This window comes from Pholcus phalangioides, unplaced genomic scaffold, assembly GCF_987345545.1.
Source record: "Pholcus phalangioides strain wild (caught in Gottingen) unplaced genomic scaffold, Ppha-v1.0 ptg000019l_1, whole genome shotgun sequence".
Lineage (NCBI taxonomy): Eukaryota > Metazoa > Arthropoda > Arachnida > Araneae > Pholcidae > Pholcus > Pholcus phalangioides.
The window spans coordinates 11149585-11166486 of NW_028301612.1; the positions used below are offsets into that span (position 1 = coordinate 11149585).

Consider the following 16902-nt stretch of genomic DNA (forward strand, 5'->3'; position numbering starts at 1 on the left):
TGGCGCATGCTTGAGGAAGGCTGACCCGACCGTCGGCGAGATCAACGCCTTCTTGTCCCGCACAGCTGCACGCCACACATCCCACCCAACGACATCAGTGTGGTCCCGTGCTCGGATGGCGGCTGAACACCTCGGTCTCGTGTGGGACCTCACGGATGATAAGCAAGTCGCTGTAAAAGTTGGCGAGGACACCATCACGGACAGGAGGGCCGTCTTCAAGATCCTCCACGCCATCACGAGGAAACGGCATGCCAACAATATGTCTTCCTTGGCACACCAGGGGAAGACTTTCTGCAACATCTCTCGCTCGAAGGCATCTCATCACTTTCACCGTGAAGGAGACTTCACGCGGTTCGCGGACTGGCGCTTTGTGCATAGGGCTCGACTCGGCCTTGTTCCTCTGAATGGGTATCAACATGGGAGAGACCCCGCGGCAAAGAGGTGCAGGAAATGCGGCTACAGCAGCGAGACCTTACCACACGTCCTCGACCACTGCATGGCTTACAGCCCACTATACACCGCCCGCCACAACGCCATCGTCGAGAGGGTGAAGAAAGCTGCGGTCGGTCGCTGGGAGATATTCGCCGAGAACCGTCCCGTCATGGGCTCATCCCTACGCCCGGACCTCATCCTCAGGAAAGATAGTTCGATACTCATCTTGGACATCACTGTCCCGTTTGAGAATGGTCCAGAGGCGTTTGCAGCAGCGAGACGCCTGAAAGAGGAAAAATATCGCCCACTGGTGGAGGCGATGAAACTACGATTCTCGGACGTCCGCTTTGGCGCCATTGTGGTGGGAGCCCTTGGGTCGTGGGACCCTCAGAACGACCGGATCGTAGCCAGACTCTGCTCCCGACGATACTCCAGCCTGATGAGAAAACTTGTGGTCAGCGAAACAATTGGAAAGTCTAGAGACATTTATGTCGAGTTCATCACCGGGGTACGGCAGTCAGCACCCAGCACCCGTCCAAGGCCAGAAGCAAGGTAAAATGATGTCGCCCACCAGTGTCAGTTAACACCCATTCCGTACGCGGTGTCTCTAGTGGAAAAAACGTTCGATCATCAGACAGCGCATGATCCCTAATTGATGTATATAGCTCAAAGTGTGTAAAAGAAGATTGTATATATATAGTATTTTTCGCATCCAATTACAATGTAAAGAATGTTACGCAACAATACCATTGTACAGAAATTGCCGAAATAATGTGTATATAAATTCGTGTCGCACCAATATTTTTATATCGCAACTATGTATTTGTATAGATAACTATTCCGGATCTATCGATGTACAGATTGTCAGCAAACATGTTCACACGCACGAATGTCTCTCGATCCAGTATTCCCTTGTAAAGGATGATCACGAGTCCCATACCGGGCCATGTACAACCTCTTTTAAAATATGAATAAATGTTTTTAAATCTGTTCTTATCAGCTTAATATCTGGTACGTCTCCTACATGGGGACAAGATATTAAACTTATTTTTGGAACAGGGCGGAGTGCTTTCAGCTTGCTGAACCTCTGCCGCGGGTCCTCTCGATATTGCACTACCTTCGAGTTGGGCCCATCCTCATGAAATCAAGTAGACTCTGTGTTTTATTCATAATTTCGCAATAATCATACATTACCGGGGCGAAATAGACCGATTTGAAAGCGGTCGACGGAAAATTAAGGCCCGGCGCACGACCCTGGGACTTTTTTTTTTATTAAGGAGACGACGTGGATGCCACGTCCTTGTGAGGACGGGTCCACGCCGGTCGTTTCCTCGTTGTGCTGTGCGCTTCCGAAATGCTGCCGCGGGTCCCCTCGACGTCTCTCCCGTTCCTGGGTGCCCCCCCCCCCTTCTAGATCGAGAATGCAAGTAGATATTGGTCTCGCGTCGACATCTAGCGGTCGAACGTGCAACCCGGACGGAACGGCGCCCCGGGAGCCCAGGATACGTCGCACCTGAAAGCAACATCTGGTCGACAAGAAGTCGTCTCGTCTTCAAAATACGATCGAGTCTTCCGACGCTATTAAAACAGACCCCAGCCAGGACATTAATTATAGTTAATTGTGATCAAATTTTAATTCGCGTCTATCCCGTTATCGCTTCTCGGCCTTTTGGCTAAGATCAAAGTGTAGTATCTGTTCTTATCAGCTTAATATCTGGTACGTCTCCTACATGGGGACAAGATATTAAACTTATTTTTGGAACAGGGCGGAGTGCTTTCAGCTTGCTGAACCTCTGCCGCGGGTCCTCTCGATATTGCACTACCTTCGAGTTGGGCCCATCCTCATGAAATCAAGTAGACTCTGTGTTTTATTCATAATTTCGCAATAATCATACATTACCGGGGCGAAATAGACCGATTTGAAAGCGGTCGACGGAAAATTAAGGCCCGGCGCACGACCCTGGGACTTAGTTTTTTATTAAGGAGACGACGTGGATGCCACGTCCTTGTGAGGACGGGTCCACGCCGGTCGTTTCCTCGTTGTGCTGTGCGCTTCCGAAATGCTGCCGCGGGTCCCCTCGACGTCTCTCCCGTTCCTGGGTGCCCCCCCCCCCCCTTCTAGATCGAGAATGCAAGTAGATATTGGTCTCGCGTCGACATCTAGCGGTCGAACGTGCAACCCGGACGGAACGGCGCCCCGGGAGCCCAGGATACGTCGCACCTGAAAGCAACATCTGGTCGACAAGAAGTCGTCTCGTCTTCAAAATACGATCGAGTCTTCCGACGCTATTAAAACAGACCCCAGCCAGGACATTAATTATAGTTAATTGTGATCAAATTTTAATTCGCGTCTATCCCGTTATCGCTTCTCGGCCTTTTGGCTAAGATCAAAGTGTAGTATCTGTTCTTATCAGCTTAATATCTGGTACGTCTCCTACATGGGGACAAGATATTAAACTTATTTTTGGAACAGGGCGGAGTGCTTTCAGCTTGCTGAACCTCTGCCGCGGGTCCTCTCGATATTGCACTACCTTCGAGTTGGGCCCATCCTCATGAAATCAAGTAGACTCTGTGTTTTATTCATAATTTCGCAATAATCATACATTACCGGGGCGAAATAGACCGATTTGAAAGCGGTCGACGGAAAATTAAGGCCCGGCGCACGACCCTGGGACTTTTTTTTTTATTAAGGAGACGACGTGGATGCCACGTCCTTGTGAGGACGGGTCCACGCCGGTCGTTTCCTCGTTGTGCTGTGCGCTTCCGAAATGCTGCCGCGGGTCCCCTCGACGTCTCTCCCGTTCCTGGGTGCCCCCCCCCCCCCTTCTAGATCGAGAATGCAAGTAGATATTGGTCTCGCGTCGACATCTAGCGGTCGAACGTGCAACCCGGACGGAACGGCGCCCCGGGAGCCCAGGATACGTCGCACCTGAAAGCAACATCTGGTCGACAAGAAGTCGTCTCGTCTTCAAAATACGATCGAGTCTTCCGACGCTATTAAAACAGACCCCAGCCAGGACATTAATTATAGTTAATTGTGATCAAATTTTAATTCGCGTCTATCCCGTTATCGCTTCTCGGCCTTTTGGCTAAGATCAAAGTGTAGTATCTGTTCTTATCAGCTTAATATCTGGTACGTCTCCTACATGGGGACAAGATATTAAACTTATTTTTGGAACAGGGCGGAGTGCTTTCAGCTTGCTGAACCTCTGCCGCGGGTCCTCTCGATATTGCACTACCTTCGAGTTGGGCCCATCCTCATGAAATCAAGTAGACTCTGTGTTTTATTCATAATTTCGCAATAATCATACATTACCGGGGCGAAATAGACCGATTTGAAAGCGGTCGACGGAAAATTAAGGCCCGGCGCACGACCCTGGGACTTTTTTTTTTATTAAGGAGACGACGTGGATGCCACGTCCTTGTGAGGACGGGTCCACGCCGGTCGTTTCCTCGTTGTGCTGTGCGCTTCCGAAATGCTGCCGCGGGTCCCCTCGACGTCTCTCCCGTTCCTGGGTGCCCCCCCCCCCCCTTCTAGATCGAGAATGCAAGTAGATATTGGTCTCGCGTCGACATCTAGCGGTCGAACGTGCAACCCGGACGGAACGGCGCCCCGGGAGCCCAGGATACGTCGCACCTGAAAGCAACATCTGGTCGACAAGAAGTCGTCTCGTCTTCAAAATACGATCGAGTCTTCCGACGCTATTAAAACAGACCCCAGCCAGGACATTAATTATAGTTAATTGTGATCAAATTTTAATTCGCGTCTATCCCGTTATCGCTTCTCGGCCTTTTGGCTAAGATCAAAGTGTAGTATCTGTTCTTATCAGCTTAATATCTGGTACGTCTCCTACATGGGGACAAGATATTAAACTTATTTTTGGAACAGGGCGGAGTGCTTTCAGCTTGCTGAACCTCTGCCGCGGGTCCTCTCGATATTGCACTACCTTCGAGTTGGGCCCATCCTCATGAAATCAAGTAGACTCTGTGTTTTATTCATAATTTCGCAATAATCATACATTACCGGGGCGAAATAGACCGATTTGAAAGCGGTCGACGGAAAATTAAGGCCCGGCGCACGACCCTGGGACTTTTTTTTTTATTAAGGAGACGACGTGGATGCCACGTCCTTGTGAGGACGGGTCCACGCCGGTCGTTTCCTCGTTGTGCTGTGCGCTTCCGAAATGCTGCCGCGGGTCCCCTCGACGTCTCTCCCGTTCCTGGGTGCCCCCCCCCCCTTCTAGATCGAGAATGCAAGTAGATATTGGTCTCGCGTCGACATCTAGCGGTCGAACGTGCAACCCGGACGGAACGGCGCCCCGGGAGCCCAGGATACGTCGCACCTGAAAGCAACATCTGGTCGACAAGAAGTCGTCTCGTCTTCAAAATACGATCGAGTCTTCCGACGCTATTAAAACAGACCCCAGCCAGGACATTAATTATAGTTAATTGTGATCAAATTTTAATTCGCGTCTATCCCGTTATCGCTTCTCGGCCTTTTGGCTAAGATCAAAGTGTAGTATCTGTTCTTATCAGCTTAATATCTGGTACGTCTCCTACATGGGGACAAGATATTAAACTTATTTTTGGAACAGGGCGGAGTGCTTTCAGCTTGCTGAACCTCTGCCGCGGGTCCTCTCGATATTGCACTACCTTCGAGTTGGGCCCATCCTCATGAAATCAAGTAGACTCTGTGTTTTATTCATAATTTCGCAATAATCATACATTACCGGGGCGAAATAGACCGATTTGAAAGCGGTCGACGGAAAATTAAGGCCCGGCGCACGACCCTGGGACTTAGTTTTTTATTAAGGAGACGACGTGGATGCCACGTCCTTGTGAGGACGGGTCCACGCCGGTCGTTTCCTCGTTGTGCTGTGCGCTTCCGAAATGCTGCCGCGGGTCCCCTCGACGTCTCTCCCGTTCCTGGGTGCCCCCCCCCCCCCTTCTAGATCGAGAATGCAAGTAGATATTGGTCTCGCGTCGACATCTAGCGGTCGAACGTGCAACCCGGACGGAACGGCGCCCCGGGAGCCCAGGATACGTCGCACCTGAAAGCAACATCTGGTCGACAAGAAGTCGTCTCGTCTTCAAAATACGATCGAGTCTTCCGACGCTATTAAAACAGACCCCAGCCAGGACATTAATTATAGTTAATTGTGATCAAATTTTAATTCGCGTCTATCCCGTTATCGCTTCTCGGCCTTTTGGCTAAGATCAAAGTGTAGTATCTGTTCTTATCAGCTTAATATCTGGTACGTCTCCTACATGGGGACAAGATATTAAACTTATTTTTGGAACAGGGCGGAGTGCTTTCAGCTTGCTGAACCTCTGCCGCGGGTCCTCTCGATATTGCACTACCTTCGAGTTGGGCCCATCCTCATGAAATCAAGTAGACTCTGTGTTTTATTCATAATTTCGCAATAATCATACATTACCGGGGCGAAATAGACCGATTTGAAAGCGGTCGACGGAAAATTAAGGCCCGGCGCACGACCCTGGGACTTTTTTTTTTATTAAGGAGACGACGTGGATGCCACGTCCTTGTGAGGACGGGTCCACGCCGGTCGTTTCCTCGTTGTGCTGTGCGCTTCCGAAATGCTGCCGCGGGTCCCCTCGACGTCTCTCCCGTTCCTGGGTGCCCCCCCCCCCCCTTCTAGATCGAGAATGCAAGTAGATATTGGTCTCGCGTCGACATCTAGCGGTCGAACGTGCAACCCGGACGGAACGGCGCCCCGGGAGCCCAGGATACGTCGCACCTGAAAGCAACATCTGGTCGACAAGAAGTCGTCTCGTCTTCAAAATACGATCGAGTCTTCCGACGCTATTAAAACAGACCCCAGCCAGGACATTAATTATAGTTAATTGTGATCAAATTTTAATTCGCGTCTATCCCGTTATCGCTTCTCGGCCTTTTGGCTAAGATCAAAGTGTAGTATCTGTTCTTATCAGCTTAATATCTGGTACGTCTCCTACATGGGGACAAGATATTAAACTTATTTTTGGAACAGGGCGGAGTGCTTTCAGCTTGCTGAACCTCTGCCGCGGGTCCTCTCGATATTGCACTACCTTCGAGTTGGGCCCATCCTCATGAAATCAAGTAGACTCTGTGTTTTATTCATAATTTCGCAATAATCATACATTACCGGGGCGAAATAGACCGATTTGAAAGCGGTCGACGGAAAATTAAGGCCCGGCGCACGACCCTGGGACTTTTTTTTTTATTAAGGAGACGACGTGGATGCCACGTCCTTGTGAGGACGGGTCCACGCCGGTCGTTTCCTCGTTGTGCTGTGCGCTTCCGAAATGCTGCCGCGGGTCCCCTCGACGTCTCTCCCGTTCCTGGGTGCCCCCCCCCCCTTCTAGATCGAGAATGCAAGTAGATATTGGTCTCGCGTCGACATCTAGCGGTCGAACGTGCAACCCGGACGGAACGGCGCCCCGGGAGCCCAGGATACGTCGCACCTGAAAGCAACATCTGGTCGACAAGAAGTCGTCTCGTCTTCAAAATACGATCGAGTCTTCCGACGCTATTAAAACAGACCCCAGCCAGGACATTAATTATAGTTAATTGTGATCAAATTTTAATTCGCGTCTATCCCGTTATCGCTTCTCGGCCTTTTGGCTAAGATCAAAGTGTAGTATCTGTTCTTATCAGCTTAATATCTGGTACGTCTCCTACATGGGGACAAGATATTAAACTTATTTTTGGAACAGGGCGGAGTGCTTTCAGCTTGCTGAACCTCTGCCGCGGGTCCTCTCGATATTGCACTACCTTCGAGTTGGGCCCATCCTCATGAAATCAAGTAGACTCTGTGTTTTATTCATAATTTCGCAATAATCATACATTACCGGGGCGAAATAGACCGATTTGAAAGCGGTCGACGGAAAATTAAGGCCCGGCGCACGACCCTGGGACTTAGTTTTTTATTAAGGAGACGACGTGGATGCCACGTCCTTGTGAGGACGGGTCCACGCCGGTCGTTTCCTCGTTGTGCTGTGCGCTTCCGAAATGCTGCCGCGGGTCCCCTCGACGTCTCTCCCGTTCCTGGGTGCCCCCCCCCCCCCTTCTAGATCGAGAATGCAAGTAGATATTGGTCTCGCGTCGACATCTAGCGGTCGAACGTGCAACCCGGACGGAACGGCGCCCCGGGAGCCCAGGATACGTCGCACCTGAAAGCAACATCTGGTCGACAAGAAGTCGTCTCGTCTTCAAAATACGATCGAGTCTTCCGACGCTATTAAAACAGACCCCAGCCAGGACATTAATTATAGTTAATTGTGATCAAATTTTAATTCGCGTCTATCCCGTTATCGCTTCTCGGCCTTTTGGCTAAGATCAAAGTGTAGTATCTGTTCTTATCAGCTTAATATCTGGTACGTCTCCTACATGGGGACAAGATATTAAACTTATTTTTGGAACAGGGCGGAGTGCTTTCAGCTTGCTGAACCTCTGCCGCGGGTCCTCTCGATATTGCACTACCTTCGAGTTGGGCCCATCCTCATGAAATCAAGTAGACTCTGTGTTTTATTCATAATTTCGCAATAATCATACATTACCGGGGCGAAATAGACCGATTTGAAAGCGGTCGACGGAAAATTAAGGCCCGGCGCACGACCCTGGGACTTTTTTTTTTATTAAGGAGACGACGTGGATGCCACGTCCTTGTGAGGACGGGTCCACGCCGGTCGTTTCCTCGTTGTGCTGTGCGCTTCCGAAGTGCTGCCGCGGGTCCCCTCGACGTCTCTCCCGTTCCTGGGTGCCCCCCCCCCCCCTTCTAGATCGAGAATGCAAGTAGATATTGGTCTCGCGTCGACATCTAGCGGTCGAACGTGCAACCCGGACGGAACGGCGCCCCGGGAGCCCAGGATACGTCGCACCTGAAAGCAACATCTGGTCGACAAGAAGTCGTCTCGTCTTCAAAATACGATCGAGTCTTCCGACGCTATTAAAACAGACCCCAGCCAGGACATTAATTATAGTTAATTGTGATCAAATTTTAATTCGCGTCTATCCCGTTATCGCTTCTCGGCCTTTTGGCTAAGATCAAAGTGTAGTATCTGTTCTTATCAGCTTAATATCTGGTACGTCTCCTACATGGGGACAAGATATTAAACTTATTTTTGGAACAGGGCGGAGTGCTTTCAGCTTGCTGAACCTCTGCCGCGGGTCCTCTCGATATTGCACTACCTTCGAGTTGGGCCCATCCTCATGAAATCAAGTAGACTCTGTGTTTTATTCATAATTTCGCAATAATCATACATTACCGGGGCGAAATAGACCGATTTGAAAGCGGTCGACGGAAAATTAAGGCCCGGCGCACGACCCTGGGACTTAGTTTTTTATTAAGGAGACGACGTGGATGCCACGTCCTTGTGAGGACGGGTCCACGCCGGTCGTTTCCTCGTTGTGCTGTGCGCTTCCGAAATGCTGCCGCGGGTCCCCTCGACGTCTCTCCCGTTCCTGGGTGCCCCCCCCCCCTTCTAGATCGAGAATGCAAGTAGATATTGGTCTCGCGTCGACATCTAGCGGTCGAACGTGCAACCCGGACGGAACGGCGCCCCGGGAGCCCAGGATACGTCGCACCTGAAAGCAACATCTGGTCGACAAGAAGTCGTCTCGTCTTCAAAATACGATCGAGTCTTCCGACGCTATTAAAACAGACCCCAGCCAGGACATTAATTATAGTTAATTGTGATCAAATTTTAATTCGCGTCTATCCCGTTATCGCTTCTCGGCCTTTTGGCTAAGATCAAAGTGTAGTATCTGTTCTTATCAGCTTAATATCTGGTACGTCTCCTACATGGGGACAAGATATTAAACTTATTTTTGGAACAGGGCGGAGTGCTTTCAGCTTGCTGAACCTCTGCCGCGGGTCCTCTCGATATTGCACTACCTTCGAGTTGGGCCCATCCTCATGAAATCAAGTAGACTCTGTGTTTTATTCATAATTTCGCAATAATCATACATTACCGGGGCGAAATAGACCGATTTGAAAGCGGTCGACGGAAAATTAAGGCCCGGCGCACGACCCTGGGACTTAGTTTTTTATTAAGGAGACGACGTGGATGCCACGTCCTTGTGAGGACGGGTCCACGCCGGTCGTTTCCTCGTTGTGCTGTGCGCTTCCGAAGTGCTGCCGCGGGTCCCCTCGACGTCTCTCCCGTTCCTGGGTGCCCCCCCCCCCCCTTCTAGATCGAGAATGCAAGTAGATATTGGTCTCGCGTCGACATCTAGCGGTCGAACGTGCAACCCGGACGGAACGGCGCCCCGGGAGCCCAGGATACGTCGCACCTGAAAGCAACATCTGGTCGACAAGAAGTCGTCTCGTCTTCAAAATACGATCGAGTCTTCCGACGCTATTAAAACAGACCCCAGCCAGGACATTAATTATAGTTAATTGTGATCAAATTTTAATTCGCGTCTATCCCGTTATCGCTTCTCGGCCTTTTGGCTAAGATCAAAGTGTAGTGGTTGTGATTGCCTAGGATCTTACCAGGAGAAGAGGTATCTGCCAGCGAAGTTCGACGGTGCTCCATCCAACATCTGATGTGCCACGCCCCATCGAAGTTCTGCCGCGGGTCCTCTAGCATCCGAAGCCAAGCCGATTCCTGCTCCACAGCGATGTCCGGCTAAAGGAAGACGAAGGCGTGCCTGAAACATGACCTGGTTGGCGGCTGATGACTCGTGACCACCCCTGCTCTCTTCTTCCCCCACTCCTCGTCGTGATCCCGGGAAAGGCATCTGTCACATCTCAGGCATTTCGGCCTAGCCGTCGTCCTTGGACCCTCGCCTCATTATATGGTTGGGCCTTGGGCGTGCGGTCAGCGGAAGTGCCTGTTAGCCAATCGGTGGTGTGGCAGTGTTCGGGTCAGCCTCGGAGCTTTGGCTACGCCTGGCGGACTGACTTGACACCTTTCCCTCGCGGGGCTGCCCCACATCCATAACTTGGGTTCGTCAGGATGACCTCTCGGGGTCGCTTGATGAATTCGGGTCTATGCATGATGCCCACTCGTGTTTCCCTCCCTCCCCTCCCTTTCTCGAGGCCTCTTAAAGGTCCTCAACTTCTTTCTCTCGGGACCTCTTAAAGTGTCCCACCCCCTGGTCTAGCGAGACCTATTAAAGGTCTCAACTCTCCCTGGGTTCTCGCGAGACCTCCTAAAGGTTCTCTTTCCCTGTGGGTTTGGTTCACGTGGGACCTCTTAAAGGTCTCTTCCCGCGGGGTTGGTAACCGTGGGACCTCTTCAAGGGCTCACAATCCTGGGACTTCGCGTGGCCTCTTCAGGGCTCCCCTCGTCGGGCAGAGTCCGCCAAATTGTGGAGTTGGTGAACTTTTGACATTAGCTCCAGGGTTTGGCGAGGTCTGTCCACCGAGAGTTGGAGCTCCCAAGGGAACTAGTGGGATCTTCCCCCCCCGGGTTTTTAAGAGCCCCTTAAGGGCTCATCCCCCCCCCCCGGGCTAGGTGGGACCTCCTAAAGGTCCCCCCCATTGGTATCAAGGTTCCTCTTAAAGGTTCCACAGCCCTAATGGAGTCTCCTAAAGTTCTCCAACCCCCACCAATGGGTCTAGCAAGGCTCTTAAAGCCTCTCTATCTCCCCTGCCCTGGTCACGGGCATTGGCTGCGGACTGGGTCGTGCGTAAGGCGTGCCTAAGCTGTCAGCCTGGATTTCGCCCTGAACGCCAATCGTCGAAGTGGTTCACGCAAAAGTAGGTAGTGGTTGATTGTTGCTAACGGTCCTAACACTAACCTGACTAACACCTAACCTGCAACAATGCCAAGAAGCCTACGGAGTGGGAAAATGCTGCGGACGCCAGGGTCTGCCCGTCGGATCAGCAGTGATGGCCGTGTTGCCGACGACTCTGAACTGTTCCCAGCATCATATGCTCTGTTCGAATCTCCAGAGAAAGTGAGGGCACACCTGGACTCTCCTCTGCCGCCTACGTCCGCCGAATCCAGCACAAGAGGCGATGCTGTCAACGAAAGCGATAGCTCACTGAGCGTCGAATCGGTAGGTCGCCTGACCATCGATATGGACGCAGTGGACCCGGTTAACAACACAGCATTCCAGTACTCACCGGATCGGGGAAACGACAGGGATAATGCCATCAAGGGAACGGAGGTACAAGAAGCGGAAAACAGCAGTTCCTTCAACCTACACTACACAGCGGATGAGACCACAGTGGTGAGCGCATCGCCTGTCTCAACCAAAGGGCGAACGCCGGATCGGTGTTCTGCAGTAAACGGAGAGAATGGTTCGCTCGAATCATCAGGCGCTTCCCCGGAACCCGCGCGGCCCGCTGCAGGCCTCGAACGGGACCTGTTCCTGTCAGCTGACTCGTCGCTGGTAAGCGTGTCGGAGGAGTCGGTTCTCGCCGCGGTCACCATCTTGGAAGAGCCCTTCCATTCAAGTAGGAGCTTGACGCGCAATCTGACGCCTGAAAACTCCACAGAAGGAAGTGACAACAGGACGAGACTGCGTGCCGGGCCCTCACCTGCCGGCGAGTCATGTACGGATCCCTCACCAACCAGTGTCGCGTCGACGTCCTCTCTACACAGCGATGCTGCGACGCAGACAGACAGGCCACGCCGGCTCAGGAAGAAGAAGAAGAGGAGGAGGAAGTTAAGGAAGAGGTCCGCAGTGAGAGCACCGGTCCTCATAGTTGCGGGCACATCGCGAATGCCAGAACCCCCTGCCCCATCGCAGTCGAGCGTGCTCCCGCTTGCCCACAGAACAAAGAAGGCGCTACAGACACAGGGCAACCTTCCAGTTCCGGAGAGTCAGCCGGATCAGCAACCACCGCCGTCGCCAGGTACGAATACCGTGGTGCCGGAGACACAGGGGGCGTTCACAAGACAGTCGGATGAGAGCCGTGAGGAGGCCGAAGATCGGATACCACGGTTTCCCCCTGGGACGGTTTCGCGAGTCGATGCCGGCCACCCTGCACTCCTGCCCACCCTGGGCGGGGACAGACCTTGCACCGGATCGCCGGAGCCCTGCTCGCGTGAGGTGATCGACAGCCAGGAAGCGGAGGTAAATGGAATCACCCAACCACCCCCCGCCACGGGGCCAACATCTCAGCAAAGCAACAGGGGACCTGGGGCGCAGGCAACGCGACCGGCCTGTCCAATGAGGGATGGTCGACCCTGCGAGATTATACGCAACGTATTTCACATGGCGTTCCCAGTGCCCCGGCCTTTGGCATGCCCGGAGGAGGGCTGTGACAAGAAGTTCCAGGCGGTAGCCTGGACTGCAATGAAACAGTCACTTCTTCGTCACTTGTTCGCGGACCACAGGATAGACATAGAGTCATCAAGGTTCTGGTGTTCCACGTGCAGGGGTGTGGTGAAAAAAAGGTGCGTACAGAACCACCCTTGCCTACGGGATCGCCCGCTCCTCTGCCAGACAGAAGCCGCGCTACAACACAGGTGCAGTGAATGTGCAGCGGCATTCGCCAATCGAGAGGGATTGAAAAACCACAGGCGGCAAAAACATCCGCGTAACGCCAGGCGATACCAAGGTCCGCTGACATCTCAACACCAGGAGCAGCGGGGCGAAGTGCCAACAAGAGCGACCCTACAACCACAGCTGGCTTCTCGAGCCAACGCGAACAGTAGGCGACCAGCGGTGCCTAACCCGTCTGCCACAAGTCCACCTAGCGACGCAGTCGGCCACTTCACGCCGTCGCCGAGTCAACCGGCGGAGTACTCGCCCATCGTGGTGGACGACCCGGACGACCAGCTCACAGAGGGGCCAATAGCGGGGGAGACAAGTGGAGGTCTGCAGCCGCCCCCGACGGTCGACCCACAGGAGGAGAACTCGCCGTCCGGCCCATTCATTCCTGTCCTGCGGGAAGCTGTAGCGGGATTGAACAACTGGAATTGGCAGTCCTTCGCGGACCTGGTGGAGGAGTTTACGGTGTTCGCGCAGAGCCATGTGAAGCTGCCCGAGGTTCGGAGCCGCGCGGGCCCAAGTAGGGCGATAAACCCCAACAACCACCGGGATATCCAGAGGCTGTACCACAGGAATCGTCGCCAAGCCGTCAAGAAGATCCTGGGGGCCGACTCAGCGCGCTGTACTCTCCCACTCCAGGTAATTGTCGACAAATTCCAGTCGCAGAGGACGTTTGATGGAGACTCGCTCGCGTCCATTGACCACCCGAACCCAGCGCCGACGCCGATGGATCTCAACCCATTCACAGCGGAAGAAGTGCTCCTGAGGCTAAAAAGGGCTGAGAACTCAGCACCCGGGCCGGACAGACTAACGTATAGGCACTGGCGGGGAGTTGACCCAGACGCAAAGGCCCTAACAGCAATATTCAACGGCTGTTTGAGGGCGCGGAGGATCCCAGACAGCTGGAAGAAATCACGCACAATATTGGTGCCAAAGGGAGGGGATCCGAACCAGATTAATAATTGGAGACCGATCGCGCTGACGGCGACGATCTATAAGTTGTTTACAGGATGCATAGGGAGAAGATTGACCGCTTGGATGGAGGAGCACAACATCCTATCGCCGTCCCAGAAGGGATTCCTCCACCAGGACGGGGTCTTCGAAAATAACTTCATCCTCGAGCAGCGGACTCAGCTGGCGAGAAGGTCGAGGAAGGAAATTTGTTACATGTCGCTCGACGTGTCCAATGCTTTCGGCTCGATCCCTCACCGTACAATGTGGCACATGATAGAGAAGGCCGGTGCCGGCACGCCGTTCCTGCAATTAGTGAAGAATATTTACGCAGGCGCTACAACAAGCTACATCTCGGACGGGGGTAACTCGGAGGATCTCCCGATGTCCCAAGGCGTGCGACAGGGATGTCCGCTAAGTGGTCCCCTCTTCAATCTAACGGTGGACCCCATCCTCCGGGCAGTGCAGCGTGATGATCCCGTCCACAACACTCTGGCCTACGCTGACGATATACTGCTACTAGCGGATAGCCCCTCAGCCTTGCAACAGCACACCGACACTGCATGCAGGGTAGCGGCGCAGCTAGGCTTGGCAATGAACCCAAGCAAGTGCTTCGCACTACATCTGGGTCACTCACCGGCCGGGTGCAGGAACACGATCTTCACGGTCAATGGTCAGCCCGCTACCACAATCACGGATGGCTGCCACCGTAAGTTTCTGGGGAAGCCGGTGGGCTTCAAGCTTCTCCCGGACGAGAGCTCGCTGGACCGGTGCATACAGGTGGGGAAGGACCTACTGTCATCGTGCCTCGCTCCCTGGCAGAGGATCGACGCGGTAAAGTCGTTCTTCTTCCCTTCGATCCAGTTTGCACTCAGGACGGACCAGAGAAGGAAAGTCGATTGGCGGAAAGTTGATGAGTCACTCCGCCCGTTGGTAAAGAACACACTCTCTCTCCCTGCTCGAGCGGCAAATGCGTACTTGCATGGGGACGCAAAGAAGGGCCTCTTTGGAATACCGGAAGCGTCAATCGATGCCAACATCGCTGAAATCGACGCGGCCTTCAAGCTGCTTACGTCAAAGGATGACATAGTAAGGTCTGCGGCGTGGGAGGACCTACGAAGTTTCGTGGCAGCATGTCTGAGGAAGGAGTCGCCGTCAATGGCCGAAATCAACGGCTACTTATCCAGGTCTTCGGCGAGGCAGATATCCCAGCCAACTACGTCAGTGTGGTCCAGGGCAAGGATGGCCGCCGAGCACCTGAAGTTGGAATGGGAGCTAACAGAGGATCAACAGGTGGCGGTGAAAATAGACGACACGACGGTGTCCGACAGAAGGGCGGTATTTAGATCGCTCCACCAAGTGGTCAGGCAACGCCACACCGACGAATTAGCCTCCATGCCACACCAAGGCAAGACGTGGCATTGCTACGGGAAGGCAAGGCCGTCGTCTCACTTCCACCGTGAAGGGTCGTTTACCCGTTTCGCGGACTGGAGGTTCGTGCATAGGGCCCGCCTCGGGCTGGTGCCCCTCAACGGCTACAGGCACGGGGGTGATCCGTCGGAGAAGAGGTGCCGGAAATGTGGGTACCAGCTAGAGACGCTCCCGCATGTAGTGGACCACTGCATGGCCTTCAGTCCGCTTCTAACGGCGAGACATAACAACATTGTGGAGAGGGTCAAGAAAGCGGCGAGTGGCAGGTGGGAGGTCCTGGCGGAGAACCAGCCGATCATGGGTTCCACGCTCCGTCCAGACCTCATCCTCCGAAAAGACAACTCCATCCTGGTGTTGGATGTAACAGTGCCATTTGAGAACGGCCCGGACGCCTTTGCCGTGGCAAGGCAGGCGAAGGAGGAAAAGTACCGCCCCATCGTAAACCTTCTAAAGGAGCGATACTCCGACGTTCGTTTTGGTGCCATCGTCGTGGGAGCGCTTGGGTCCTGGGACCCATCCAATGACCGGCTGATAGCCCGCCTGTGCTCACGTAAATACTCTAACCTCATGAAAAAACTGGTGGTGAGTGACACAATCGCGGCTACGAGGGACATCTACATAGAATTTATCTCGGGAGTGCGTCAGTCAGCTGGAAGAACCATTCAAACCATGCACCACCGTCTCCAAACCCCCGGCACAGGCCCACAGACGTCAAATGCGGTTCAACGACAGTCGCGATAAACCAAGTCATGCCCTCCAGAGCCACCCTCCGGAACGGACAGAGACTAATAAGACACTGACACTGGTCATCGACGAACGTGTGGTCATTGAAGTCGATACAGCCAACCTCTTCCCCCCCCCCTGTATACAATGTCCCCCCTCGATAACGTGCGCCGCAACTAACTCCCATGTATATAATGTTCCCCCCGCTTTCATGCTTGTACAGAATGTGACGCAACTAGATATGTATAGAATGTGACGCAACTAAATATGTATAGAATGTGACGCAACTAAATATGTATAGAATGTGACGCAACTAAATATGTATAGAATGTGACGCAACTAATATGTATAGAATGTGACGCAACTAAATATGTATAGAATGTACCGTCATCCGAATGATTATCTGGATCCAAAGCCTGTCTGAATGATATCGAATTCCCTTGTACAGGATGAAGTTGAGTCCCATATCGGGCAGTGTAAATAATTTTCTCAAAACATGAATAAATGCTTTTTATACTCTGTTCTTATCAGCTTAATATCTGGTACGTCTCCTACATGGGGACAAGATATTAAACTTATTTTTGGAACAGGGCGGAGTGCTTTCAGCTTGCTGAACCTCTGCCGCGGGTCCTCTCGATATTGCACTACCTTCGAGTTGGGCCCATCCTCATGAAATCAAGTAGACTCTGTGTTTTATTCATAATTTCGCAATAATCATACATTACCGGGGCGAAATAGACCGATTTGAAAGCGGTCGACGGAAAATTAAGGCCCGGCGCACGACCCTGGGACTTTTTTTTTTATTAAGGAGACGACGTGGATGCCACGTCCTTGTGAGGACGGGTCCACGCCGGTCGTTTCCTCGTTGTGCTGTGCGCTTCCGAAATGCTGCCGCGGGTCCCCTCGACGTC

General features: G+C 52.8%; 13 non-coding genes across 13 annotated transcripts; all 13 read left to right on the forward strand.

Moving 5' to 3' along the window:
- Positions 1-1382: 1382 nt before the first annotated feature.
- Positions 1383-1571, forward strand: LOC149071300 (U2 spliceosomal RNA). Its single transcript, XR_016194915.1, has one exon. It is a non-coding gene; the product is annotated as a U2 spliceosomal RNA (small nuclear RNA).
- Positions 1572-2085: 514 nt separating this feature from the next.
- On the forward strand, positions 2086-2277 carry LOC149071301 (U2 spliceosomal RNA). The gene has a single exon (XR_016194741.1). It is a non-coding gene; the product is annotated as a U2 spliceosomal RNA (small nuclear RNA).
- Positions 2278-2793: 516 nt separating this feature from the next.
- Positions 2794-2985, forward strand: LOC149071302 (U2 spliceosomal RNA). Its single transcript, XR_016194742.1, has one exon. It is a non-coding gene; the product is annotated as a U2 spliceosomal RNA (small nuclear RNA).
- A 516-nt stretch (positions 2986-3501) lies between these two features.
- LOC149071303 (U2 spliceosomal RNA) lies at positions 3502-3693 on the forward strand. The gene has a single exon (XR_016194743.1). It is a non-coding gene; the product is annotated as a U2 spliceosomal RNA (small nuclear RNA).
- Positions 3694-4209: 516 nt separating this feature from the next.
- Positions 4210-4401, forward strand: LOC149071304 (U2 spliceosomal RNA). The gene has a single exon (XR_016194744.1). It is a non-coding gene; the product is annotated as a U2 spliceosomal RNA (small nuclear RNA).
- A 514-nt stretch (positions 4402-4915) lies between these two features.
- LOC149071305 (U2 spliceosomal RNA) lies at positions 4916-5107 on the forward strand. The gene has a single exon (XR_016194745.1). It is a non-coding gene; the product is annotated as a U2 spliceosomal RNA (small nuclear RNA).
- A 516-nt stretch (positions 5108-5623) lies between these two features.
- LOC149071306 (U2 spliceosomal RNA) lies at positions 5624-5815 on the forward strand. The gene has a single exon (XR_016194746.1). It is a non-coding gene; the product is annotated as a U2 spliceosomal RNA (small nuclear RNA).
- A 516-nt stretch (positions 5816-6331) lies between these two features.
- Positions 6332-6523, forward strand: LOC149071307 (U2 spliceosomal RNA). Its single transcript, XR_016194748.1, has one exon. It is a non-coding gene; the product is annotated as a U2 spliceosomal RNA (small nuclear RNA).
- Positions 6524-7037: 514 nt separating this feature from the next.
- LOC149071308 (U2 spliceosomal RNA) lies at positions 7038-7229 on the forward strand. Its single transcript, XR_016194749.1, has one exon. It is a non-coding gene; the product is annotated as a U2 spliceosomal RNA (small nuclear RNA).
- A 516-nt stretch (positions 7230-7745) lies between these two features.
- LOC149071309 (U2 spliceosomal RNA) lies at positions 7746-7937 on the forward strand. Its single transcript, XR_016194750.1, has one exon. It is a non-coding gene; the product is annotated as a U2 spliceosomal RNA (small nuclear RNA).
- A 516-nt stretch (positions 7938-8453) lies between these two features.
- Positions 8454-8645, forward strand: LOC149071310 (U2 spliceosomal RNA). The gene has a single exon (XR_016194751.1). It is a non-coding gene; the product is annotated as a U2 spliceosomal RNA (small nuclear RNA).
- Positions 8646-9159: 514 nt separating this feature from the next.
- LOC149071311 (U2 spliceosomal RNA) lies at positions 9160-9351 on the forward strand. Its single transcript, XR_016194752.1, has one exon. It is a non-coding gene; the product is annotated as a U2 spliceosomal RNA (small nuclear RNA).
- A 7120-nt stretch (positions 9352-16471) lies between these two features.
- LOC149071312 (U2 spliceosomal RNA) lies at positions 16472-16661 on the forward strand. Its single transcript, XR_016194930.1, has one exon. It is a non-coding gene; the product is annotated as a U2 spliceosomal RNA (small nuclear RNA).
- The last annotated feature ends 241 nt before the right edge of the window (positions 16662-16902 follow it).